The sequence below is a fragment of the Puma concolor genome, chromosome B3 (genome assembly GCF_028749965.1).
Source record: "Puma concolor isolate L17-30 chromosome B3, mPumCon1.1.hap2, whole genome shotgun sequence".
NCBI lineage: Eukaryota > Metazoa > Chordata > Mammalia > Carnivora > Felidae > Puma > Puma concolor.
Window position 1 is genome coordinate 5369519 of NC_141672.1, and position 27453 is coordinate 5396971.

At 56.3% G+C, this 27453-nt stretch overlaps 1 long non-coding RNA gene across 1 annotated transcript in view; it reads right to left on the minus strand.

The window, feature by feature from the left end:
• Positions 1-246: 246 nt before the first annotated feature.
• Positions 247-27453, minus strand: part of LOC147579700 (uncharacterized) — a 156895-nt gene continuing 129688 nt past the window's right edge. Inside the window, exon 2 of the long non-coding RNA XR_015252032.1 lies at positions 247-4794. This is a non-coding gene — a long non-coding RNA (uncharacterized LOC147579700). The remainder of the gene's footprint in view (positions 4795-27453) is intronic.

Sequence of the window (27453 nt, forward strand, 5' to 3'; positions counted from 1 at the left end):
CCGCCCGTGGCCTCACCACAACCCAGTGAGGTTAAGTTTTTCTGGCGACCCATCAGAGAAAAGGAGACCGAGGGTCGGCGAGGAGAAGGGGCTTGCCCAGCCCCGCACAGTTAGTTAGTTAAGTGGCCCCGGGGCCTGCCGTGTTCTAATTTCTAACACGAGACACAGACGGCTCAAGTTTCATCGCACGACACCCAAAATGAGAATCCTGGTGTTCGAACAGCACACGTCATATAAAAAAGTCCGTGAGATACAACACAGAGATTGTTAACAGGTTAATCAGGAGTGAAATACAAACTCTTAGTAAAGGTTTTAACATCTGCCACTTGCATTTGGTTACAATTCATGAGTTGACCGTTCACCCACGTACCCGTTCAACAAGTGTGGAAGGCGCCCCCCCTACCACTGGCTTGGTACTGTGTTAAGCACCCAGGCTGCTGGCATTTGAGCCCAGAGGTTGTTAATTGAGAGAGGGGACATCGGGATGGGGATGTGCAACGTCTTTGATGGCTGGCGCCTAATGTTTTGGGGGGAGGACGCTGCCAGGAGAGGTCTCTCGGGGAGAGAGGTGTGTGAGTGCCGCCCACAGGCCAGACACAGCGGTAGGCAAGACACAGAGGGTGCTTCCAACCTTTTACAGAGGTGAGCGTGAACGCGTACCCCGGGGGGGGCTCGGGGGGGACGCCCAAAAAGGCCCCCGTCCCCCCGGCATAAAGTTTCCTGCCAAAATTACTCCCGTCTCATCTTACAGTGTCATACAAATTTGGCATGCTATCCCACAGCGTACCCCTGACTGTCTGGGCGAAACGACTTCCCACTAAACCTGCCGAATCGGGCCACCCCTCCTGGCCTTTCGCTCCACCCCCAGCAGCCCCCGGGGGCACGCGCACCGCCTGTTCAGAACCCCAGCTCCAAGTCCTGGTTACAGCCCTGCGACGTGGGTGCCACAGTCCCCCCGGAAGACAGACTCGCGCTGTCACTGTCAGTTTAAACCACACACGTTTGTCCAGCTCCAGGGTCCTGGCTCTGCCCTCTACGCCCACGCTCTGATGCAGTGAATAAACGGCAGAATTCTAGGCAGAGACCCCGAGACCTACGCCTTGTCCCACACAGGCAGCAGTGAGCTAAAGTGGGGGAGGGGTCCCGCCCGGCCCGGGACCCGCGTGGATGCTCAGGGCCACGTCCAGGGTCTGCAAAGTGCCGTGCGCCTCGGATGCCCAGGTCTGCCGGTGGATAATTCTGTGCAGACCCCCCGCACGGGGCATGATCCTTGTCACCCACATGAACAATCATCTCCCCGGGGTTCCTCTAAATAGAGCCCAGCATTAACTAATCTTGAAAGGGACAGGAACGGCTCTAGGATCATTACCGTGCAAGTTCGGGGTGTCCTGATGACATGAAAGCCTGTCACGGCCGGAAGCAGCCATTCATCTCAGACCCCCCAGGCGTCACTCTGGCCTCTTGAGGGCACGGGTTGTGATTTCTGAACACCCGGGGACACAGTTTGCTGATTACTAATCAACCTAGTTTTGTGAGGAACAAAGTCGGAGAGGGCAATCAAACTTCCGACGGAACTCGAATCTAGAAGCAGGAGCTGAACCGGGAGGGTCACGCCTTTTGCTGGCACGCAAAGGCAGTCCCTGGCGGACGGGGGCTCGTCTTTTCTTTCCGAAAGAGGTGCGGGGACGCATCCTTGGGAACCAGCTCTACTATAGCACTAGCTCACTTTAAAAAATGTTTGTCGACCGTGAAGGAATGAAGGAATGGAGAAATGGAGGGGTGAATTACAACCAGTGCCGTCTGGTGGAGGAAGCAGAAAGGCTGGAAGCAAAGCTCATGGCAGGGACCATGCACCAGGCAGGGCGGCCTCGGCTCACGGGGGGCGGGGGGGCGGAGGGGGGGGGGGAGGGCCCTCTCGGACCCTGGCCCTGGATCCGCGTCGCGGTGTGTGATGCCTGGGAAAGCGCCATGGGGACAGAAGCCGTGTGGGTGACAGTGGCAGATGAGTCCAGCTGGGACGTGCTCAGAGCAGTGACCCCGGACGAGAAAGCTGTAATAAGGGCGTTCGCTTCATGACCACAGCCCATGGCACTACACAGCCCACCCAAAATGAAAAGGTTTGCTTTCAGGGGAGAGAGAGGCCGAAGCACCAGGGCAAGAAATGGAGGCCAAATGCGCAGATGGATGGACGGATGGACTAGACTAGTGCCGGAAGCCATCGCTGGCCTCCCAAGCCTCGATGCTGGGGCAGACACGTGCGTGAGTTAATTCTGACACAGGCAAACAGCGCTCAGTGCTATAGTAGAGGGCTCAGTGGGAGGAAGCAGCTCCCTGCTGGGGGCAGAGGGTGTTCTAGAAAAGTAGGGCAAGCCCTCCGTGGGCGGCACCCCCTCCCCGGGTGGCCTCGATGACCTTTGAGCCCCGGTTAGTCTGTGGTGGAACACGAGGGGAAACCCTGGAAGAGTAGGGTCCATTCTGCTCCTTGCCTCGTGGAATTTGATTGCCCCATTGAAGAAAACCAAAGGGGATTCTCCACCAGTCCCGATCCGATTCATCCCATCAATCGAGGCCTCGGGGCAATTTGCTCACGTGTTGGAGGACACTGGGAATGCAAAGGGCAGCGGATGGCCCCTGCCGATTCCCCAAGAGGTGGGAAATGGCGGTCCAGGGGGCTGGCTTCTCAAGGTGAAACGGGGGTGGGTGACAGGGCTGGCGGGAAGTCACCAGCTAACTACACGAGATGCTGGGCACGGCTACCTGCACCTCGGAGGCTCAAAGAGATATTCCTGTCCCGCAAGAGTTACAGAGGGTGCGGTTTAGAGTTTATAAATCATAAATGCATGAACCCACCCAGGGAACGTGACCTTAAATGTTGCCAGGCTGCCAAATGGAAAATGTCCCCTCCACCCATTTCCGGGGAGAAGCAAATCCTGGTCCGAGAGACCTGAAAGGCCGTCTAGACAAACCCCACAGCTGCTATTTGAATCTCCTTAAAACTACCCTCACCGAGTGTCTGCCTGGCCTGCCCCTTGGATGCCTCCAGTGACGGAGGGCTCACTATATCCTAAGGTCACCCATTCCACCCTTGACCGATCTCATCAGAAAGCCATGACCCAATGGACTTGGACAAACAGTTCACAGAAGATAAAGTGCAATCGGTTAACAGATATATGTGAAAACGCTCAACCTTCATTAGTAATCAAAGCAATGCAAGTTCAAATGACAGAAAAACACTTTTTGACAGAGATTACAAAATGCTAATACATCGCTGGACATGGTAAAATGCTATAAGCCTTTGGAAATTAGTCAATATCCATACAAAACCCCTGGCCTTCCGTTTAAGAAGCTCAGCCCTAGTAAAGTCATTCGTTCGTTCGTTCATTCATTCATTCATTCATTCATTCGCCACCCATGTAGCCATCCATCCATCTTCTCACCCAACAAGCATCCCCACACCATCTACAACACGTAGGGCTCTGGAGGTACAAAGATCAATCCGACAAACTCCTTGCCCTTAAGGGGCTCACAGTCTAGCAGGAGAAACCAGCATGTCATGAAGCAATGGTCATTTCTGGGTGAAGGAAAGTAATTTGTAAGGATGAAAGAGTGGGTATGCAAAGCCATTCGCTGTGGTGTAATTCGTAACATTAGGATTAAAAAAAAAAAGGTGAGTTACACATAACGATAGCAGGTTGGCATTGCGAATGATGTAATGAGGGTATAACCTCGATGGGACACAACGCAGCCAGTGAGGCAATTTTTTTTTTTTTTTTTTTTACGGAAAAAACTAAACACTGATGACAAAATATTGAATGGAAAACGTAGGATGTATGTGGTGAAGAAGGCAAGGTTTCAAAACTGGATGCTTATTTAAAGAAAAAAAAAAAAGATGTCCATTTAAAAAAAAAGTATGCCCATAGACAAGAATTTGAAGGGCGAGAAAATAGCAGGGTGATGTGTCAGCGTGATGGGTGACCTCCTGCTCTAGGTCATGTGACATCCACACCATTGACATTAGGAACACAAAGGAGGCCTTGGCCTGTCTGCCCCAGAAGCCCAGCCTCCGGCCTCTGGAAGGCCAGCCCTGAGGCCGAGCTTCCCGAGGAGGGAGTTGGGAGTCACAGAGGAATCTAAGGAGAGTTCCTGGTGTCACCAGGGGAAGGATTTGTGCACGGAGCGCATGCGAAGGTCAAAGTCCAAGAGAGAAAATTTGTCCTTGTTTTAGTAAGTTATTAGGAAAGAAACACACACATTTAAGACAGGCCCTGATCAGAGAGGAGCACTGAGATCCCAACTCGGACCTCATGGGTGGGTCAGGACAAAACCCGAGGGGCCCCGGGAGTCCCACTCTGGCTTCTGCGGCCGTGGTGGGGAGCGAGCCCTGTCCTGAATCTCAGCATCCCGGAACTGAAGACCCTTAGAGCTCCGGATTTAAGACTCCTCTAAGAGCCAAAGACTCTGAGCGTCCTGACCTGATGACCCCCATGCCCTCTGCATTCCCGAGAAGACAGAGAATCCACTGGATCCCAGCCCACAACCAGCGGGGAAACCAGCGGGTCTCCCTGGAGCTCCTCCCATTGGCCCACTTCCAGCCAGCTCCTGGAGGTCTGCTCCCGTTCACCGTGTTCCCTCTGGGAGTTTGGCTGTGGCTCCCTCCTCTTCCCCACTGCGGACCCAACATGTGGAGCTCTTCCTGAGCCTCAGCTGACTTTTAAAGTAACCACACAAGAATTTTTCTTGGGGCGCCTGGGTGGCTCAGTCGGTTAAGCTTCTGATTTCAGCTCAGGTCATGATCTCGTGGTTCATGGGTTCACGCCCCGCGTCGGGCTCTGTGCTGCCAGCTCGGAGCCGGGAGCCTGCTTCGGATTCTGTGTCTCCCTCTCTCTCTGCCCCTTCCCCACTCGTGCTCTGTCTGTCTGTCTCTCTCTCTCTCTCGTCTCTCTCTCTCGAAATAAATAAACATTAAAAAAATTTGTTTTGAAAAGGGGTTCTTCTTGCTCTGGGCCCCTCCCACCCCCATCCTGGTCTGCAGGGCGACTCCTGGGCTGCTTAGGGGAGCTCTTTGGGGACCCTGTCTTAGCAAGTGCCTCAGGGTAGCAAGTGCATCCCGCCCTAGGCATCAGGCGGGCCGAGGCAGAGCCTGGAGCCTCCAGATTCCTAAAGAGGAGGAGAGCAGAGGCCTGCAGCCCCATCACGTAGGCCCATGAGGCCCAGACACGTGGTACTGGAGGCAGAGAAGGGTGGCTCCTGACACGTGAATTCCATGTCTTCCATCACCCATGTGGGGCCACACTGAAGCGTGGAAGTGGCCCCCGTCCCCCTCACTCCGTCCTCCCATCCCGTCTCAGACCTTACGGCTTTGAGTCCTGTGCCCCCCACGCCACGGCCCTAGGTGAGCACCTTCAGCAGGAGCGGCCCCAGCTGGCACCTGCGACGGGCTAGCTCCCTGTTCCCACCCTGGGGGCCAAAGTCACTCCGGGCATAAGCAGCCCAACCTGCCCACCAGACCTAACGCCAGCCCCGCCCCCGCCCGGCTCCTGCGGGTCCCGCGTGCTCCCGGCCACGCATCCTGGCTCCGGTGGGGATGGCTCCTCCCGGTCAGGGCACATTTTGTTTTAGTGTCCCAAATAGGAACTGAGAGGTTGAGGAGGACTTTGGTTCTAGATTTTACAGACAAACACAAGCACACAACACGCGACTGCACAAATCCTGTCCACTACAGAGAAAGACTAGACAGATCCAGGGAGTCCCTGGGCTTGGGAACGTCAGGACACAACCCTCCAGACCTGCCACGGCCCGCGGGGGGGGGGGGGGGGGGGGGAGAGGGGCGGGGCAGGTCGGGAGGAGGGAAGACAGTGCAACACACAAGGCAAGAGCGGTATTTGCCGAAATACAGAGTACATCGGAAAACAGTCGAGAAGACAGTAAGGCCTTGAAACGGGCTCTGGGGATGCCATGTCAAGGGGGCCGGGACCCGGGGCCCACTTCTGCAACCCCGGGCTGAGGTGCACCTGCCTGAGACCCCCAGGTGAGAAGGGCAGGCGGCCCGCCCCACAGCCGACCGGGCCGGAGGGCACCCGGGCTCATTTCAGAAAGTTGCATGAACAAGGTTTCTGGTGATCTGCCTCTGGGCGCCTGGGTCACTGGGCTCCGGGGTCACCTTTCTCGGGCACTCCTGGCCACTTTCTAACCCACACAGCCCCTCGGATGTGAGTGGCGCCACACCCAGCGTGGTCGGGAGACAGGGCCCACTGGCCCCGGGGCCTCCTGCTCCCTTGCCCTCTGCTGCCCCCTGGCGGGAAAAGCCTCCCTCACAGGTGACCCAGCCCGGGGAGGGGCCAAGACACCCACCTGGTCCCACACCCCTTGTTCACACAACATTCTGCAGGGGCCAGGGCCTGGGCCCTCCCGCCTGCCCAGGGCTCTGGACAGGGCGCTGCCCACGGGTGGGAGAGCATGTGCCCCCCCAGTCAATCCAAGCAGGAAGCTGATGGCCTTCGAAGTTCACGGGTGGGGAAACTGAGGATGAGAGAGATGAGGTCGAATGGCCCACGCAGCCAGGATACCGCAATGGCACTCCGCGGCCAGGGACCCCCGAGCCAGCCCCCCCCTGCCGGGTGAAGTGCGTGCACCAAGGACACAGCATGCCAAGAGCTCATACCCTCTCGTGTGGCTGGAAGGAAGGCCCCTCCCTCCCTCCCTCCTCCGTCCATCCGTCCGTGCGTCCGTCCGTCCGTCCTTCCGTCCTCCCTTCCAGCTCCTCCTCCGTTCATCCCTTTACACCTGACTCCCTGGTCTATGGGCATTCACAGCGCGGCTGCGATCTAATCGGAGCCTCGGTCCCGCAGACCTCTCTTCCCAGCCCTGTTCATGTGTTCACCCAGCCTCCTTGTCCCCTATTCCCTTCTTTTATTTCGCCCCAGATCTCACCTTCCCAGCTTGCTGTCGCTCCTCCCCACAGGAGGAAGAGCCCCCGTCCCACCATCCCCTCCGTGTTGACTCTTCCTTCGATTCCTGGTCCCCCCGCGAGAGAGCCCACCAGTCAAGGCCCCATCCGTGCACACCAAGCGCCCTGCCTGCCCGTGTGTGTGCACGTGCCTGGCATTGAGTCCCCGTTGACACTTGGGTATTTATTCTTGCAGTCGTGGGCCCCCACTGCGTATACCTTAGGACAGTGCAGGGACATGCAGCCTTGCCTGTGGGCTGTCTCCTTGGTCTTCTATTAGTCTCCGAAGGCTGTAATGCATCTGTCTATCGAAGGAGGGGGTACGTCACCTAATCCTGAGCCCTGATTGGACCACCTCTCTCTTCTCTCCATCGGTCACTGCGATCGTTTTAATGTGCATTATCTTCCCTTTTTCCTCCTTTGCTATTTTTTCCTCTCTACTTGCCTCGCTCTAGAAACTGGGACTGGTCCATCTCGTCGGCCTTTCGGTGCGAGGACCGCCTGACCACCACGCCTAACAGAGCCTGTCCCTTCAGACACACCCCCGGCACCGTTCACGGATCCTCCTTCCACTCTCCTCCTCTCTCTCTTGTCGCTCTCAGGGGCCTCGGGGGCCTGGAGTCGGATGACTGACAGCCCCAAAGGGTAGCCCCCTCTCCCTGGCTGCTGCAGGCATCTCCATTCACAATTCAGTCGTTCCTGCGTCCACTCATTCTGTCACCCTTCTATTTCAATATTCATTCTTTTATTTATGGACCTCAGGTGCACAGAATTGGATTAACCATCATCTGTGGCTCCCGGGGCCTTCGCCGCGCTGTCCGTGTGGGGCTGCTTTTTGCTCGTTAATTCCTCGAGCTGGTGATCTGGTTTAGGGTTTATTTAACAACGTCAGGAGTCCAGTTTCGAATCCGTCACTATTCCGGGCCCCCGGTGCCCGCTCGTGCTTTTGTCAGGCATGGCACTCTCTCTCGTGTACCTATGTGCGTATTCACTTTTCGTTCATGGGCCACGTTCAGTCTTGTATCTATGGTATTGGTTTTATTATCTATAAACTCTGGGGCCCCAGAGTTGAACTAATGTGGGCGGTTGGTGCTAAACCAGTCCCCTCTCATAGACTTCACTGTTGAATCTGGTTTTTTTTTTTTTAATTTTGATTCTCACCCCCACCCCCCCCCATCTTGATTGGTTTCTGTCTTCCACCCTTCTGATCTTTCTTACTGCCTTTCATTCTTTCAGAGATCAGGACCCTCCTCGTCAGTCAGTGCAAATCTCTCTTCTCCTTCGCTCCTTCCTTCAAATGTCCACACATCCATCAGGTCCTTCTCCCCAGTTAAGTAACTCTTTTTCTGCTCCTGGATGACAGGTGCGCCTAACTGGACACGTGATCATCTATAGTCAACGGTCCCCCCACCTCCCCAGCCGGTTTCCATCGTTTCTCTCTGTCTCTCTCCCTTCTTGGCTCTCTTGATCTTTGGCGCTCAGTTGCCAGGGACCCCTGAATCCTAATGCCACATGCAAATGGTCCCTGCCCCTGCAGCGTCATGGTGCCTGCCTGCCTCCCTTCCTTCCTTCCTCCCTCCTTCCTTCCTCCCTCCTTTCCTCTCTCCCTCCTTCCCTTCCTTCCTTCCTTCCTGTCCCTTCCTTCCTCCCCCTTCCTTCCTTCCTCCCCCTCCCTTCCTCCCTCCTTCCCTCTCTCCTTCCTTCCTTCCTTCCATTCATTCTCCCTTCCTTGTTTTCTTTCTCTTTCTCAGCTACTTACTCCACTACTAATGGGGTGAGTGCTCAGACCTGGGCCGATTACGATCCACAGTTTGAGCCTGCCCTCCCCCGTGGACCTCCCACCTAGCCGTTTAGTCGCCGCCACCCTGTTACCACCTGCCCCAGCTCTGCTTCTCTCCCTTCTCCCCTCCCACTCCCCTGCCTGCCTTCTCCTGGTGCTCGGGTGCCCAGATGAGATGAATTACCACCCTGCTGACACCCAGCAGGTGCTCCTGCGGGGCCCGGCACCCTTCACTCCATCCACCCCGGGTGTCTCTCTGGAGACTGACTTGTCTATTTAGAGACTCCTTATTTTATCGATAGCACCACGGCTTGTAGAACGGACTAACCATGAGCTTGGACGCATGACAGTCTCCTATCAGTAATCCTACCACTGCCTTCCTGCCTGAATTTATTCACCATTAATGTGTTTCTGGACCAACCGTCTGTGACTTTTCCTTCCGTGCTTGATTTTTATTTAGATAATTTTACTTTATTCTCTCTTTCTTTTACCCTTTCGGGGGACAGGCTCAGCTCCCAGCACCGGACGACACCACAAGCCCCTCACGCTGTGTTCCCATCTGGGTCCAGGCGTTTCCACCGTGAGCTCGCTCTCTCCCTCTCTCCCTCTTTCTCTTTGGCTTTCTCTCCTTTTGGGATTGATTGATTTATGTGTGCCCGGAGTTAGAAAACTTTTGGTAGAAGCTAACCCTCTTCTCTGGTGTCCTGGGTCCTCTCTCTCTCTTTTTAACGATTCTTTGAACTCCTTCTCTGCCACTTACTTATTCTTATGCCAGGAGCACGTACGTGGACCCGTCGTCATGCTTGGTTTACAATAACCTGACACAGGCCTCCTTATGTATGTGTTCACCCCCTCGTCCAAGGAAATTACCCTTCTTCCTTTCCTTCACTGTTTGCGTTTTGCCGCACTCGCTCTCCCTCCCAAACACCTGCTCCCTCTTTCTCGAACCTTCTCATCCTGACGAGGTTCCTGCTCTCATCGTCAACAGTGCGAGTTCTCTCAGTGGCCTTCTCTTTATTCGTTTTCATTTTAACTTGGCTTTGACATACAGAAAGCCGTACCTACTTAATGTACGCAACCTGGTGAATCTGGAGAGAAGCGCAGCCCGGGACCCCAGCACCACGATCTTTTGTCATAAGCCCATCCGTCACCTCCGAAAGTTTCCTCCCGCCCTGACTGATCACTCCTTTCACTATCTTTTCCGCTACGGACGCTTCACGTGAGATCTAGCCTCTTAGCAAAGGTTTAAGCATACGATACGGTCCTGTCCACCACTGCTTTCTGCATTTCCCCTTCCTACTCATTCTTGCCTCCATTCGGGTCTTATTCTCTTACGATAGACCTCAGGGACTACCTATCTGAATCACACGTACGCCTTGGTCCGTGGTGACTGGCTACTGGTTCTTGTGTGGCTCTCTTTACGCGGTGATTCGATATTTTGTTGGTTTCCTGTACCAATGTCCTAGGCATCGAATGGGATCGTCCCCACCTAGTTATTTGTTTATTCGTGCCCCGGTGCCTTCATTCATTCATCCATCCATTCGCTTATTTGGACCACGTAAGAGAAACCAGTGAAATGACCTCCCAACAAGACAAACGGAACGTCCACAGTCTTCGACCTTTCTGCCTCCTCCCACCAAGCTGCTCACCAAGGTGTGCGCGCCCCACAGTCCTTAACACATACACATGGCACATTCAGGCACAGGCACAGTAGATGTTAGTGCAGCCAGACCCTCCCGGGGCTCACGTCCTAGACAAACCGGGACAGGTATGCGGTTAGGGCCCCTGGACTCTTCCCTGGTGCTTCCCCCTGGACCCCGGTGAATGGGCATCCCCATGAGAAACCTGTTTCAAGACCCTCGAGTACACAGAGACACACACGTTGTACACAGTCTCCCCAGTGGGAAGCGACAGACATGGCATTCATTTCTAAATAGACGGCTTTGTCTGTAGCAATATGAAAATATTTGGGCCTTTCAAGGCCGATACAAAAGCAATTACCCATTACCATTGCTGAGTGTCTCAGTCCCAAACAATAAAGAACTTGAAGAGACTTAGCCGGAAACTTTGAAGACAGAAAATCTGCCCATTCTGTTTTCCAGACATTTCAAGGGGGTGAGCGAAGGTCATTGGAGCTCGAAGCCCGTTCGAGAGGCTGGTCCCTCGGCCCGCGTTTTTTCCTCGGCCCTTTGAAGGGCCCCCCAGCTCACAAGGGCACTTCCGTCCTAGTCTGCCCTGGGGCACAAGAGCCAAAGGGACACTCAATAATGAAAGGGCCATTCAGGTAGAGGATCGAAAGAGAAGGAATTCTTTGGGGGTCCGGCACTCGAAGCCGCCTATAGAATTCTTTTGCCACAGAGACAACACAAGGAGGCTGGGGGGTCCTGCCTTAGAACACAAGCCCCCCCAGGTCCGCAATCAGTGTGGCTCGCTGGGCACCCACCTCCCCGTGAGCGGACCACTGGCCGGTGCTCACCACTCCCTCCCGCGGGGCTTGCCTGGCAGTGTGCTCCGGGAGGCAGCCCCCCCACCCTCAGTGACGAGGCCACAGATGCGTTCCCCACGCTCCAGCAACTTACGATTTGAAAGCCGGAGGGTGCCGGGTCGCGCGTCGAGGTCTCTTCCGTGGAGAATTCCAGATGGCGGCTTCGACTGGAATGAGAAAGCGCTGGGTCACTGCCCTGGAAGCTCACCCACCCCAAGCAGGGACTCCCCAGCTTCTAGCGAGTGTGGGATTGGGAAAACCCAACCGTTCTCTCTTCGGTACCCTCACTCTCCCGCCAAGCTCCACACCCCAGCTTCCTCTGAGTCTGGAGAGGATGGGGGGGGGGGGGCCGGCAGAGAGGAGGAACGAGGCTCCTGACCCAAGAGCCCTTGGCTGAGAGCTACCCGTGCATCCAAGTACTACTCTGTGGAGCCCAAAGATGTTGAGTCACTGCATGAGTGACCGCCGAGCTGGACGCCGAAAGGGTGGGGAGAAGATTCCCTGGAAGGACATCCTATCATGACGGAGGGCACAGCCGAGGCACAGCATGTGCTCAGGGAGAAGCCAGCGGGACGGGGGTGTGAGCAGGGGCAAGACGAGAGGAGTGGGCTGCGGGGTCTTTAATGGACAGCGTGTCCTAAAACCACAGCGCACACGTCACAGGATGGACGATCGTGGCGTCTGGACAAACACCTTCACCTTCATAACCACGTACAAATTTCCATCAGCCCCACCAAGAGCCGCGGCCAGGCGCAGCCAACCTTCAGTTTCGAGCATTTGCCTTCAAGTTTAAACAAAAAGTGAGTCGCTTAATGGTAGACTCACATTATTACGTATCTGTCGAAACACACAGACCGTAGGAGGCCGAGAGCGGATCCAGTGACGTCAGCGTTGGACTTTAGCTAATGACGACGCATCAGAGATGGGCTCCGCAAGCAAGATAAATGTGCCGCCACGCTACAAGGTGTTAACGACGGGAGAAACTGGGGTCTGTGTGGACGCCATTGACTCTTTCTGTAACCCTAAGACTGCTCAGGAAGGAAGTCAATTTGTTAAAAACCAAAACAGGAGCACCTGGGGGGGGGGGGGGCTCCATCGGTTGAGTGTCCCACTTCAGCTCAGGTCATGATCTCGCGGTTCGTGAGTTCGAGCCCCACGACGGGCTCTGTGCTGACAGCTCGGAGCCTGGAGCCCGCTTCGGATTCTGTGTCTCCCTCTCCCTGCCCCTCCCCCGCTCATGGTCTGTCTCTCTCTGTCTCTCTCTCAAAAATAAACATTAAAAAAAATTTAATAAAATAAAACAAAAAACGTTATTTTGAGCAAGTCGATTTTGCACACGTGTTCAGTAGAGTCTAGTGAAGGTAAGGAGGTGTGGCCGAAAGGTGGTCTGTGACAGCTGAGGTGGGTGAGGGCGGAGCCAGAGGTCGGGGCAAGAGCGGGTGCAGGCAAGGAGCCCCAAGGTGGGAAGAGGCCCTCTGCAACTCCCCCTGCCCTGACTTAAGCCCTGGGGGATCTCCCCACTGCCTACACCTCTTTATTCTCAGTAGCGTCCATCACTGTGTACCCAGGACTCGAGCCAGGACACAGGAGGGCACACCTCTTGTTTCCAAATCCTCCTAAAAATTCCTTCCTTGGCCTTGAGCTTCCCAAACACTGTTTTCCCCTAATCGGTTGATCTTATGAACAAAAACCAAATAGTCTTTAAGATATAAATGTTAATAAATATAAGCGGTGGCTGACCAAGGGCAGACTCTGGTTGGGTAAAAGCTCTGGGCCCCCCATTTTTAAAAAAAAATTTTTAATGTTTATTTGCTTTTGAGAGAGACAGAGGCAGAGTGTGAGCAGGGAAGGGGCAGAGAGAGTAGGAGACACAGAATCCAAAACAGGCTCCAGGCTCTGAGCCGTCAGCACAGAGTCCGATGCGGGGCTTGAACTCACAAACCTTGCGATCAGGACCTGAGCTGAAGTCAGATGCTCAACCGACGGAGCCACCCAGGTGCCCCTCTGGGCCTCCCACTTTGAGCTGGATACCACCCGAGACAGTTTCCAGGCCTCCCCAGGGGCCTGCGAGCGCCTGGGGTGCGCCCCTCATGGTTGCCACAGTCCTAAGGGGACAATGGGACTCCAGACCCTGAACGCACAGCAAGACCCCAGGCACTGTCACCTCCCGTGGGACTAAGAGTTGGGGAAAGGACTTTGGTGCGTTTACCAGAACCAGGGAAATCAGAGGTAGCTCGGGGCATCTGGGTCTCTTCCTGCTTCTGCCCCGGGGGCTCCAAGAATTCCCCGGGGTTCCTCACTGTCCCTGATTAACTTTCACGCAGACCCCAGGCTGCTTGTGCAGACACAGCCCTAGCAAAGTCATGAGACAGTTTCAAAGCTGTGGGCACCAGCCCCGCGTTTGCTGTGATGTAGAACAACGCAGTGCCGGGCTGGAATCGTAACAGATGTCAGAAAAGCTGCAGAGATGAGTCACTGTCTGGAACCAGAGGAAAACACAAGGCCTCCTTACAGGGTCCAGGGGAACAGCCGCCACAAGCGTTTGAGCTCAGACCTCACAAATGCGTGCACTGAACTCACGAGCCACGCAGGAAGCGTTGGTGGATGCCCCAGAAACCTCCTCCGTGGCTTAACAGGATTAGAACATTCTAGCTCAAGGTCTTAAAAGTTCCTCTTTTCTGGAGGCAAACAGGACCCAACTGATCTGGCATGCCTTTGGTACACATAACTCGTGGATGTGTAGTGCACGGAGAGACGTTAAAAGGATTATTTCCAATAAAATGGTGATTTCCAGAAATACAGCCTGTAGTTTATACAAATAATCAGGCTCGCCTCAGATCTCAGCCTTCCTACCTGTTGAGTAAAGACCACCCTCCCACAACTTCCCCTCACAGACGCAGGCTCTTTGCAAAGCTAATTTCCTGTACCTTTGTGAAGACCGGGGCCTGGACATTATGGACCCATTTATGAAAATGGGAGAGGTAATTGGGCCATCTTTTGAAATCATGGCCCCTCTCTTGCTGGCCCCCATCAGCCCTCTAATTTTGGCTGGCGGGGCCATGGAGGATGTTTACATATGCCTCTTCCTGGAATTTCACTCTTTGCTTCAGGAGTGGGCAATTAGAGAGAATTAGGGCCTATTTGGCGTATGTTTACGGTTAATGGAGCAGTGGTGGAGGCACAGCCCCAGGAAAGGCAGTCGCTGGTCTAATTGAAGTTGGCAATTTCGCTATTCCTCATTTCAGCTTCCAGGTACCATTGCCACCAAGGTCACAAAACAGAGGCCACAGCCCGCTGCGGCAATAACCCGGTGCGGGACCGACCCGGGGCCCCGCGAGCCGTTTACTATCACAGCCGAAAACACAGAGAGAGAGCCGCAGACAGCTTCCAAGTTGGGTCCGAGACGGGCAGCCAGCACAAGCCTGGGGACTGATCACTTTTCCAGAAGTTACCACCCTGATGGCTTTTTCGGGAAGTTCTCAGCCGAGCGGGCGAGGACGCCAACATAGGTGCTGCCAAGGGTCTCGTGACCAAAAGGCACCAGGTGAGCCACAGGGGCAGGTGCGGCAGCCACACCCTCCTGGGACCCGCCGCCACGGGGCCGGCTCGGCTCCGTTACACGGTGACCACCCCACAGCTCAGAAGGGTTTTCCAGGCCTGGCCGGCGGCCCACCCATTTGGTAAAACGCTCTATAAAATGCCATTCCGGCCCCAGCGTCCACAGGCAGTCCCTCGGAGCTAGCTTGGGGTGTGAGCACTATCAGGATCTTGGGGTCAAAAAGTGGCTGGGAAGGGGGGGGTGTCAGACCGTGGGGACTGGCTAATGACCGCAACCCCATTGCCCGTGCTGGCCAAGCGGGGGCCAGCCACTGGCAGTGGGCTTCACATCCAGGGCCTGCTACCTGGAGCAAGGCATCAACCCTCTCCGGTCTCTGTCTCCTCTCGAAAGCAGAGGAGGCCGGACAGCAGTGGACCAGTAATCCCGGGCCCTCGGACTCTAGAGACCCAGCAAGCAAACAGACAAACCACAGAGGACCACTGAGGCAGCCAGAAGGAAGCCAGAGCTCCAAGGGCCCTCAGATGACCGCGATCCTGCATGGCCCCATGTTGCAGTTGGGAAAATCAAGGCCAAGCAGGCCAGAGACAGGATCCAAGGTCACACCCACAGGTGGGGCTGAGCCCGGGCTGGAACCAGGTCTCCCGAAGGCTGTTCCAGGGCGGCTGCTGCACTCAGAGCACCCGTTTAGAGTTTCCTCCTCTCAGTGACCAGTGCTGAGTAGTGGGAGTGCGCCCTAGAGGCCAGCGGGGGCCCCATCTGGACACCTGAGGCCTTCCGTCCTCCCACTCCGGTGAAGCGGGGCCCTGGCCTCTCCCCAGCTGACATCCCGTGCTCCTTCTGCCTTACAGAACACCATGCAAGGTTGACAGGCTACTGCCTCATTTTACAGATGGCAAAATGGAGGCCCAGAAGCCAACAGCAAGAGGCACTGGCCAAGACTGGGACGGGGTCCCCTTCCTTTCGTGGCGGGGTATCGCCCCGTTGGTCCAGGGGGGCGGAGCCCTCAGGGTAGTTTGGGGCAAGCTCTCTGCCCTCCATCTGAGAGGGTCCCCTTGCTGGGGGCTGCCCCTGGCCCTGTGAGCCACGCTGACCCCGCCACCCTCCCTAACTGCAAGCACCAGCCCCCTCTTTCCTAACCTGCTGGGAATAACTCTATGTCCACCCTCAGGACGGCCCAGAGAACGAGCCGCGAAGACAGGAGCCACCCAGCGGAGTCCCGCACGCCTGGCACAGACACGTGGTCAGCCTCCAGCCCCTCTGACTGTCCTTCTCCAACTTTCCACGCTGGAGTCCTGTCCCCCTGGCCCCATCTGCCTCCCCGGCTTTCTCTCGGGCATGAGGCCCGGTTTGATCAAATCCTTGTTTACAGGCAAGGACTCTTCTTCCTCCTGAGAAACTTGCAGAATACAAGCCCTTAGGCCCGAGGAGCACCAGCGTGTCTGAGGTCACGCTGCTGGGGTGACTGCTTAACCGTGTCATTGTGCGGCCTCTTGTCTGCGCCTTGCAGCTCCCGACACACACACGCACACACACACACACACACACAAGGGCAGGGGCCGCCGCAGCCCCAGAGGGAACACACACGCGCGCACACACACACACACACACACACACACACACACTCCGTTCCAGGGAAGGTGACTGAACTTTTCTTCTTTTCATCTGAAGAAAAGGCACCTTCTATTGAAAGAATATATTCACAGGACCTGGGAAAACTCATGTGCACTCGGCCCTCCCGATTATCCCCAGGTGGCTGTTCTCCATGGGGGGCTCCCCCACATTCCTTTCTGCCTGCGCCTTTGTTCCGCCTCAAACGGCCCTGGGAGCTCCCAGGCTAAGAGTCCCTCCTTAAGCCCCTGCCAAAGACCCTATTCACTGCGCAGAGAAGCCAGGCAAAAGGTGGTGGGCAGCCGTCCTCTCCCCCGACCCCCAGGGTGGGGGACTTAAGAACTCTCCATCTGGATTGTTTGTAAGCCCAAAGAAACTGGAGAGCAATTAAGAGACCCACGACTACACCCTCCACCACCCTCCTCTCCCCCTGATTAATTCCCCTCCCGCACGCATCCCAAGTGGGGCCGACCCCAGCCTGAGCTACCCAGCACCTGCTCTGCTCCCTGGTCCCTCACGATCCCAGGACTGGGAGTGGGGGTGGGCAAGGGAGCTGGGAAGACAAACGCGGATATCTCTGGAGACTTTCTCACCACTCAGTTCCCAAAAGCACGGGTAGGGGCGATCAGTTCTCCACAGTGAGGACCGAGGTATGGGACCAAGTGTCTAACATCCAGAAGACGCTAGAAATTCCAGGATGTATGGGCTCCCCCCGAGATGGGTCCTCCCCACTTCGGCTGGATCCAACTGAACTCAAGACCCCTCTTGCTGGCACTGCTCTGTCCTGCTGCAGTGGCCCGAGGGTGTCCAACCTCCTCCCAAGGGAGTGACAGTGGCTCTCTCAATGCACACCTTTCCTGGCTCTGAAACACTGACTCGTTCCACGCCAAGAACCAGAGTCGGCATCTCCAACACCGTCCTTCTCTAAAGCCTTCCCTAAGGGCCCGGCTTCTCAAAGCCGCAAGGGACCCGGGGCTGTCCCCTGGACCCAAGGCACCGTGGAGGGAGCGCCCCCTCCTTCCCCACCCACGCTTGGGTCTCCCTTTCAAAATGGGAACCCCACATCTGAGGTGGCCTCGTTGGGAAAGATGCAATTCTCTGCCAGAATTTTCCATCTGCCGAACCCAGAGATGGGAGCCAGGCTGTACTTCCTTGTTCCCCTTTTAGGAGAGAGGACAGGGCTCAAAGCAGCGGAGGGAAGGGGGCACGGCTCCTGGGCCTTCATCTACAACCGTGTTAAACTCTGGTCTTCTAAAAAGACACTGCCCCGGAGCCGCGAGCCCTTTGCCATTCAGCTGACAATGCTGGTCTCCACATTGCCCGCTGCCCTTTAACCCTTTGGAACCTTAATTTGTCTCTCTCCACACCCCCTTCTGTGCAAAGCCGCCTTCTTCTTTTCAAGGAAAAATTCATTAGCAAGCTCATTAAAGATGGGTAGATTTTTTTTTTCTCTTTCTAGAAGTCAGATTGCTCATAAAAAACACATTTGAGTTACTTCATGTAAATGAATAAGAAACACATGCATCCTGGTGCCCTTAAGTCTTGCCAGGTTTTGACATGATTTGGAGAAATGTGCTTGGAAATGCATTTGGGGTTTGAATCACAAGTCACAAGGTCAGGGGCCTTGAAAGCTTCAATGCACCTCCCCCCACCAAGGAACCTGCAGGTGGGAAAGTGCGGGGCAGAGGGACGCTTGGTGCCTTTCTAGGAGCACAGAGGCTGAGTTGTGCTCTGGGCTCCCTTTCACACGCACCCAGGGGCAGGCCAGTAGAACAGGAGGGCCAGCTTCCGGACAAGACCACCATCCCCCCTCTGACATGGGTGCCCTCCCGGCAGCCTCCAGCTAGAGACAGGCCCCGGGAAACAACTTAGCACATGACAAATGGCCAGAGAACCCCGCTCCTGCCAGTGACAGGGCCTCCGCCCTCTGTCCGGCCAGCCGGGATCTCACCGCCCAGGGACGGGCCAATCCATCAAAAAAGAATTTTCCTGAAAATGCCGTTTCTTTCAACACCTAACAACGGCCGTTCTGTAATTCCTGGGACGTCCGACCGCACAGCTGATTGACGAGCTTGCGTTTTAACTTCTTTGAGAAGAACCCTCGATCTAGTCTTCATCTGTTTTCCACTTAATGACACGCAAAACCCCAAATATGTACAACACGCAAAAATACGTGTTTGCCCGAGACCGAATATTCGCAAGTGCACCTGAAATACAAGGGGGCCCAAAGAGATGTCATCCCAGACTGCCGTGGAGGGTGGGGGGCGGGGGGCTGGCAAAGTCTGGGACTGGCTGGGCACCTGACTCTGCCCCTCAGCTCAGCCCAGCTCGAGGGAGTCCTGAGATGTCCCAGAAACCATGGGCACTTGGCTCAGACTAGCTACACGGATTTGCTCTGTAAGCTCCGGAAACAACACCCCCCCCCCCCGGCCACCGCACCCCAGACCTGCATCCCGCCCTGTGTAAAGCTTCCCTCCCAGGCCTCTCTGCCACGTCACCGTGCTTGCAGGTGGTGGCTCAGCAAATGCCAGCTAGGGAGCAAATATCACAGGGCGGGGCTTCCCGGTGTCCTTCCTTGGGTTTAGCCCTGGGCACACACTCCTTGCCTCACCGCAGCCTGACTGGCTCTCTGGGGAGCGAAAACAAGCAGATAAAGGCAACAGCCCCCAGGTGTGGATACCTCTCTCTGCTCCTTGCTGCCTGCACGGAGTTGTGTTTAAAAATCACCTCCACACCTCATTTCCGTTCCCGGGGAGACGGGCAAGGCTGTGGAAGGCCTGTCTCTGAAACCCGTGTCTGATGAAAAGCCATTATGTAAGCGGACGGTGCAGGGACCCTGGGGGTCCACAGCAGGCGGCCCGCGGGCTGCTGCACCTGGAGGGGACCCTCCCACACTCTGGCAGGGAGCTCCGATCATCGTCTTCCCTCTCGCAGAGCCCCGGGTGTAGGCACCAAGGGGGATGCTGGCATCTGGACCAAGGACACTGCTGGGACCCACCCGAGGCTCCATAAACGTCTGGGAGGCTGAGTTAGCCTCAGCAGGCCGTTCCTCCCACCTGGACCACCAGGGGAGTCTCACTGCCCTCGCTCGTCACCCCAGTGGCTACCCCGGGAGCATCCGATGCGGGGCACACAAGGCACACGGCCAGTCTCGCTGGCACATCCCCGTGGCCTGCTGGCCCTGACACAGTACCCTCTTGTCCCGTGGTGAGACTCGGCTCCTGGGGCCCCACTGTCCACCTGGCTTGGCTGCCACATGGGCCACATCACCGTGTGGGATCTCCCAGGGAACGCGGCTAGACCCTCTGGTCCTCGAGGCAAAGCTGGTCTTAGGCAGCCCAAAGGAGCCCCAGCCCTGAGCACCCCCCTGGCTCCGTCAATGCGTCTGGAGTAAGTGAGGATAAACAAATGATCGGTGCTGGAGTGAACCGTGTGGCTATAATTCTTCTCTATCGTTACGAATTTTCTTTAAATAGACACGAGCGTTCCCATCTTATTGCAATTTCAGGGGCGAGGAAGAGGGGCCCAGAGAAGAACTCACTCAAAAACCACTCTGTGATTGAAAGGCATCGTCAAAGCCTCGTGTGGGAGACCCCAGCATTCACACAGGGGCTGACAGCACGCACGGCGTTCGGGGACAGACGTTTTCTGGCTACAGGCAGACGCGCTTTCCTGTTTCCACATGCCCACGATGGCCCTCTGGCTGGGCCTCGGAGCCCAGAGAAGGCAAACGCTCTGCCCTGCATGACACCCACAGGCTCAGCAAAGCTTCCCTGAGGACCCACCGTGTGCCTGGCCCGAGCCGGTTCTCAAGGGCCCCCACCAGAGCCGGACACCCCTCACTTACCGCGCCTGGTCCACAGCGTGCACTGGCCGGGGTGAGCCCCGCTCACGCTGGCTCCAGGCGGCCAGGGTCTTGGTTCCAGGCAGCCCGCTGACACCCAGCTCGCAGGCCTGGTGAACAGGCTCCACTCTTGGTAGCCGCCCCCTCCCCGGCTTAGTGGTTGGAATATATTTTTTTTAATGTTCATTTATTTTTGAGAGAGAGACCCCCTCCCCGGCTTAAATGTGCACTTGAATAGAGACGTGTGCTGAAACCAGCGAAATCCTGGTGTCCCAAGAAAGCAAGAAACTCACCCGGAGCCAGGAAGGAGCGGAGAGGCACAGCGCTGGGCGCGAGACGCCAGGCGAGCATCGGGGAGGAAGGCTGGGTGCAGGGTGGCGCTCCTCCGGGGGCTTCTCCTGCCTCTTCTGTCTGGTTCTCCGGCCGACCCAACCAGGTTGCGGCCCGCGTGCCAGGGACAGGGCTGACCTGGAGGAGACGCAGGAACTTAGGACTGCGGCGAGGCTAGCACTCCGGAAAAGCTCGAAAAGGCTTGGAGCCCCGTCTCACCTGCGGCGTGGCTTTCGGTGGAAGGAGGTGGCTCGTGGAGATGAGCAGTGATGGGAAGAGGTGTGAGGAGAGGCCACGGGCCCAGGTGGCAGCCCCCCAAACCGGTCACGAGGCCTGGGACGTGGCAGAGCCCAGGGCTCACAGGGACAGGCTGTGGCTAACACCCAGGGGGACACGACAAGAGGCACGGGGGCGAGGGGCGGGACCGAAGTCTGGGTGCGGCCATGGTGGCCCTGCCCCACCCACCCCCATGGGAGGAAGCATCCGAGGATGTCTGGGGGAGGTGGTTTGCCAGCAGGGGCCTGTCCCGTGAGCACTGGAGACCGGCTGCAAACTCTCTGGGGGAGGACGGGGGTCCTTAGGGAGAGGAGTATTTGGACCCGACAGAAGGGCAGAAAGCAAGCAGGTGGAGGACAGACGAGGCAGCGGGAGGGGCCAGGCAACCACAGGTGTGGGCTCAGCAAAGAAAACCAAACTGCTAGGCAGACGGCGAGACAAGTGAGGCCAAGAGAGTCACGAGCCCGGTGATTTCGAGCACGGGGAAGGGGCGGGTGGGTCAGGTCGGGCGACAGAGCTCCAGGTGGGTCGACCTGGCCAGCAGGCAGGGCAGAGCAGGTTGGCAAGCAGGCAGAGGCGGGGGCTGCAGAGCTCCCTGGAGGGTCCCGGCTACCTGCCCTTTTGCATGGGACAGGCCCCCCAGCCAACCCCCTGGCGGCAAAGGGGCTGGATTTATCCCCAGGGGGAGGGAGGCATCATGGAGGAAGGGGTCCGGTTTGCGGAGCCAACTCAAGGGGGAGACCCGTGTGGCCAGAGCCCGAGGGGCGCGCGGTCCTGAGCGGTAGGGCGGGGGGGGGGGGTCCAGGACAGCCACCAGCACTCAGCTACGGGATGGGGGGTGGGAGGCAGAGAGGGCGGGAGGGGGGCAGAGCCCTGCAGATGGACAGGTTCAAGTTTCCTCCAGGGTTTAAATCAAAGGCCAAGGGGGCCAACTGGCCAAAGGGAGGCAGACCGGGACTGCCCCTCACACCCTCCTGCCTGCCTTCTCCACAGAGCCGGAGGCCACGGCTCCGGCACCGAACAGGGAGAGGCTGTCCTCAGCCAAAGCAACACCGCCATCCCCCCCCCACCCCCAAGCCAGCCCTCCCCAGGAGGCAGAGGCCATCAAGGGATGCACTTAGGGATTCAGGGGCCAAGCCAGGGCCGGGCCGTGGGCTTGCTCAGTAAGGATCAACTGTTGGATGACGGGATGGACGCCTGAGTGAATGAAGGGGTGAGACCAGAAAGGCCCAGCTCAAATGGGGCCGGGGGTGGGACGATGCCCACTCCCCCTCAGTGAGACGAAATCCAGCCTCCACCCTTTTACCTGAAACCCCTTGCTTCCCAAAGACTCCCCTCTAGCATCATACAGGTATGGCGGGTCCTTCACTGACTCACCTGTCCAAACAGACATCCCACATACTCTTACTGAACCCCACTTTGTGCCAGGCTGGAGCTAGGGCACCCAGAGGGGACATGGGCCGGCCTAGGGCACCCCCAGGGGACCGGATCGGGAGACAGGGATGGAGGTAGAGGGGAGGAGAGGAGGGGGTGGGGAACAGAGGTGGACAGGAAAAGCAGAAACACAGAACCTCAGAATCGGGGGCAGGGGCGGGGGCATCTCCTGGCCTCGTGCATTCTCTCGGTTCCCACCTGGTGAAGCCACATCTTCCTGGGACTCCAGAGCCTCCGGAATGGATTCACTGAGGGACACTGAGACCAGTAGGTTCTGGGAGCCAGGGCGGCTCACACAGGAAGCTCACACAGGGTCCCAGACTGGACCCCGGGACCAGAAGAGTGGGGTGCCGGGGGTCCTGCTCAGGCACCGCAGAAACAAGGGGACAAGTTAGAAAGGGGCGCCCCTCTGCTCAAGGGAGCAATTAGCTCAGTCCCCTCGGCTCGCGGCCTCAGGAAGGCTTGACTGAGTTTCCAGAAACCCAAGCAGGGGCAGAGTTTAGGGGAGATGTCATCATGTGCCAGGCACTCAGGGTGGCAGGAATGCGCACCAAACCCCAAGGTCCTGGCTAACAGATGCCTTCCACCCCCTCCCCAGGCTCTCAAATGCTGGAATATTAGGGACTTGGGGGCTTGTAGCTTAATTGCTAGCATGCATTGGAGAATAGGCCTGTGGTTAACTTCCTATTTAAAAGTCCTCTTGTTCAGAAATACCAGGAACTGCTCTATTTTTCTTTCCAGTAACTACGCTGAGAGGGGCAGGTTTTGGTGGGATCCCTATATTCAGAGGTGCCCATCCACTCCCAGTCCCCTCGTCCGGGTGACATCTGGGTCCCCTGGACACCCTTCAATGTGTATGGAGGGGACAGTTGGTTTGGCAGACTCGAAGAGGGGCTCGTTCTGACTCATGCCAGAGAATCTCCGGCCGACAGGTGAGTTATGAGCCCCCTCCCACCTTTTCTAAGCGCCCCTGTTCCAAACACCTTCCTTCTCCCTTAGTTTTGTTTCTCCTCCATTGGGCAGGTCTGGCACGAGTCTGATGAACTGGGAGTGACTTAATCTTGATCTGCCTTAGGGAAAGAAAAGTCCAGAACTTGGGACACATAAGGGCAGGTTTCAGGCTCTAAAGACACCGATGGGCTCTGGGGGGGGGGGGGGGGGGGGTTTCAAATCAGGACAAAAGCGGGGTGCATTCCAGTGAGGCACAGGGCATATGGGGGAGGGAGAGACTCAGGGGGTTGTAAAAGCAGGGACTTAACTGCTTCTGATGCCGGATAGGAGTTGTAATGTCCCCTCTGTGCACTTGGCTCACTGAGTGACCCTGACAAACGGCTGGCCCTCTGAAGCTCACTCTCGGCAGTATGTGGGAGTCAAATGTGAACCCCAAACCATGCCGGTCCATGGCGGGGGCGGGGGCCTATGGGGCGCTAATATCCATCTAGTTCTTGACCAGGATGGGGGCATTCCACGGGTTCTGCACGTAGGCTGTGGCACTTTTTCGACCGCTTGACAATGAAGTTTGCGATGGCCAGGGAGTCCCGAGAAACAGGTCAGGTGCGTGCTTCAGCAGGAAACACGCGCCCCCATTCCCCGGGCTTCTGGAGAAGGAAGCCAGGAGACAAGAAGCACCTGGACCACTGTGACATCTGTATGCGGTAGGGTCGAACAAAGGAACTTCTGCAAAGGGGCCCTATCTGCGGCCAGTCCCAGAGCAGCCTTCAACTTTCAACCCCGCTCAATGGGCCCCACGCTGGGACAGAGGCAAAGACTTAAATGAGGAGCAAATGAAACCCGGCTCGCTCCGGCACCAGAATTAGGAGTGTGGCCTAAGCACCGGTCGCCCCTGCCTGCGGACGCTAGCTCACCTCATTATGATAATCAGTGTGTTTTTCCTTCACAGACAAAGAAGGGCTCCTTATGAGACGAATATTGGAGTCCAGCAGTTACCTCATTAATGTCTGCAGCCTCTTCCTTGACAAGGCCCAAGATTAGCCCTGTGTTCATTAAGGGAAGAGGGCGGAAAGTGGAATAAAACTGAAAACCACAGCTGGGGGGAGGGGGAGGGCTCTTTCTGGGGGCCATTCACTCCCTGAAAGACTGCGTGTACCTTCGGGATTTAATCACCAGCGAGGGGGGCTGGGGAGGGTTTCACCAGGACGCAGGAGGTAAAGAGGTTCAACTTGACAGAAGGAGTTAAAAACCTAAAATGGGGCAATTTGATTTGAAAGCTTCCTGGGATTTGTCACTGGGATAATCAATTTAAAACCTTTTTCCTGTTTACTTTTTTTAGCCCGAGCCACCCGAGAGGAAAACTTTCTCTGGATGGGGTTTTGGGGAGACGTTACTGTTTTCGAAGTCTCCTTTCCCTACTTTGTTGTTAGTGCCTTCAGTGTCTTTTCTTACTTTCGTTGTTGATTTCTTTTTTTGGTCTTTCTCAGCTACTCTCCACCCGCCCCCCCCCCCACCCCGCCCGCACCCCTTTGTTCCCTTTCTGGTTCTCCCCGTGGGAACTTAACCTGTAAGAAAAGCTGATGAGGATTCCCAATTTCCTCACGAACACTTTACTGACCTTATTTCAAGACCCTCAAATAGTGCCCGGTTCTCACCTGCAACACATCCCACCTGACCTGCTGGGGAAAGATCAGTAGCCCTATTCCTTAACCGAGAAAAACGTGGCTTGGAAAAAACCGACCAACCCCAAGGCCTCAGCACCAGGCGATTTAGTCAGGCCTCAAACCCGGCAAGAGGGCAGGAGAAGGCTTCCCAGAGAGATGTGAATAGTCCAGTTCCTAGGAGAAAGTAAGACGAGGGAAGCCAGGAGCAGGGGGTTCTGTGAAGCGTCTGGGGAGGATGTGTCGACAAGGGAACCAGAGCCGAACGCCACGGGAGGGAAAGAACGAAAATGTGTCCGTGTGTCCGTGAGTTGGAAACGTGTCCAGAGTTAAGCGACAGAAAAGTCATTACCTGGGTGAGAGCCGTTCGACGGAGCAGAACAAGTCAGGAAGCAGTGGGTTGCAGAGAAAATTGGAGGTGAGGAAGGAAGACAGCGAGTGTAGACAGGCCTTTCGAGAAGCTTGGCTGTGAAAGGAAAGAGACAGGCTGTCGTGGCTGGGAAGGGGGACAGGAGGGGCCTGGGAGGCGCCCGGCTGTGGAGAGAGCAAAGTTAGGAGTTCAGAGGGAAGTAGTCGGACAGGGGACAGGTCGGAGACGGGAGGGACCGGCGCAGAGGACGCCTCTTCCTCTGCCACCCAAGAGGTGACGGGGGTGCAAACGTGCCGTGGGGCCCTGGTTGGAAGGCTTGATGGCCTCTGCTCCCCTTGGAGGTGGCAGGCCAGCCCCGGGTCAGGACAGGGAGTTGTGAGGTTCAAATGAACTGATGGTGGCAAAAGGCCTTCGCGGAGCGCAAGGGGAGACATAAATGTTCCCTCTAATTACTCGCTGGTAGCAGGACGCTCAATTTTACAGCCCACTCAAATCTCACCGGGCCTGGATTTGCACTGACCATAAATTACGCGTCCTTACATTAAGGACGTAAAAACCTGTAGTAAAAGCTCCTGCCAGGCCCTGGAAGACAAAAGGTTCCCTCCTAATAGCCTGGATTAACTCAAAGCAGCCCTCCGCCCACTTCATTTGTCACCTTCCAAGTCACCCTTCCACCATCATTTGCCACATAATCCAATCAGCCCCTTTCAGATGCCCGGGAGCTATTGTCTCCACCAAGCTGGGCTTCTCTAAAGCGCCAGGGTTGTTTTTGTCCCGTCCGGACAAAACTGGTTGGCTTAAAAGGGGACGAAAGAAAGTACTGATCAATTGGGGACCCCAATTAGCTTCCAGGAGACTGTTTGCAGCGTCTTTGGATCACACACCAGGCCCGGTGTGCTGGGCACATTGTCAGCGTTCCGGAAAATGTTTGTTGAATTAATTCTGCTTTTATTTATCCCAGAATTTATTTATGGAGTGCAAACACACACAGCACCTACTGGGTGCTGTTATGACCAAGGGAGAAGAGGGCTGGGCATTGGCACCAAGAGGGACTAACCCCCCAGGAGTTAAGTATCTAGCAATTTCCACAGCGATTTACAAAGCACTTTCATAGTGGTCACATCATTTGGGCTTCAAAAGCGCCCTGTGGGGTAGATAAACCGGGTGTTGTGTTGTTTTTTTTTTTCTGTTTTTTTTTTTTTTTTTTTTTTTTAATCCCCATTTAGCCCATGAAAGGGACTGGGGCTTAGAAGAGTTAAGTGACTTGTTTAAGGTCACACCGTCATTGAGAGGTGGGACCAGTACATGGCACCAGCATGGGGAGGGGCCACCCAGACCCCCCCAGACCACCCTGGACAGCTGGGATTTCCAACAGGCTATCCCACTGCCAAGTGTGTCTTCGGAAATAAAGGGCTCTTAGTAGAACTCTGGGCCAGGGGGTTAAGGGGCAGTCACAAGTGGCACCCGGGGTCCGACTCTGACCCCTTCTCTTGCCAAGAACGTGACAGAATACTTACACTCCTCCAGCCTCAGTGTCCTCACTGTCACCGTGAACGGTGCCACGGGAAGGGCACTGGGTTCCCCCACGTCCTCTTGCCCACCCACCTTTTCAGATCACTCAGATCAATGCCGAATCCGTTTTCATCTGTAAAGGAGGCTGCTTGGTTCACGTGGATGTAGGGCATGGGAGGAACACACTCAGACAACAGAGAAAGTGCTCTGGAAATGACCACATGCGTGACTCGCATTCCTACTCGGGCCAGCCCAATGCCCATCTTGGCAGACCCCTACCTGGTGCAAGGAGAGCCCCGTGGGGAGGGGCTGCCTGGAGCGCTGTGGGAGAATAAACGAGAAGAGTGAGACACGTGACGAGGCGGGAAAGGACTGACCCTACCAAACTGTTTCAACAAACATTTGCCAGCCACCTCCTCTATGCCCGGCCTTGCCTGAGGCTGTTTCACCTCATTTAATACTCACAACAACCCTGAGAGGTTACCCTTCTTGGCCCCATTCCCCCAGAAAGCCCAGGGGGATCTCAGAAGAGGTGGGGGTGCCCTTGGCAGTTGAGAAGCATGGCGTTGGGGCTCATGCTCATTCCAGAAGCCCACCATGGGCCTTGGAATTGCCAGTGAGATGCTGGTCGAGCCCCTGGCCCAGGTCCCCCTCCTGAGAAGTTCCCGAAGGGATCCTTCCGTTCAGGACGTCGCAA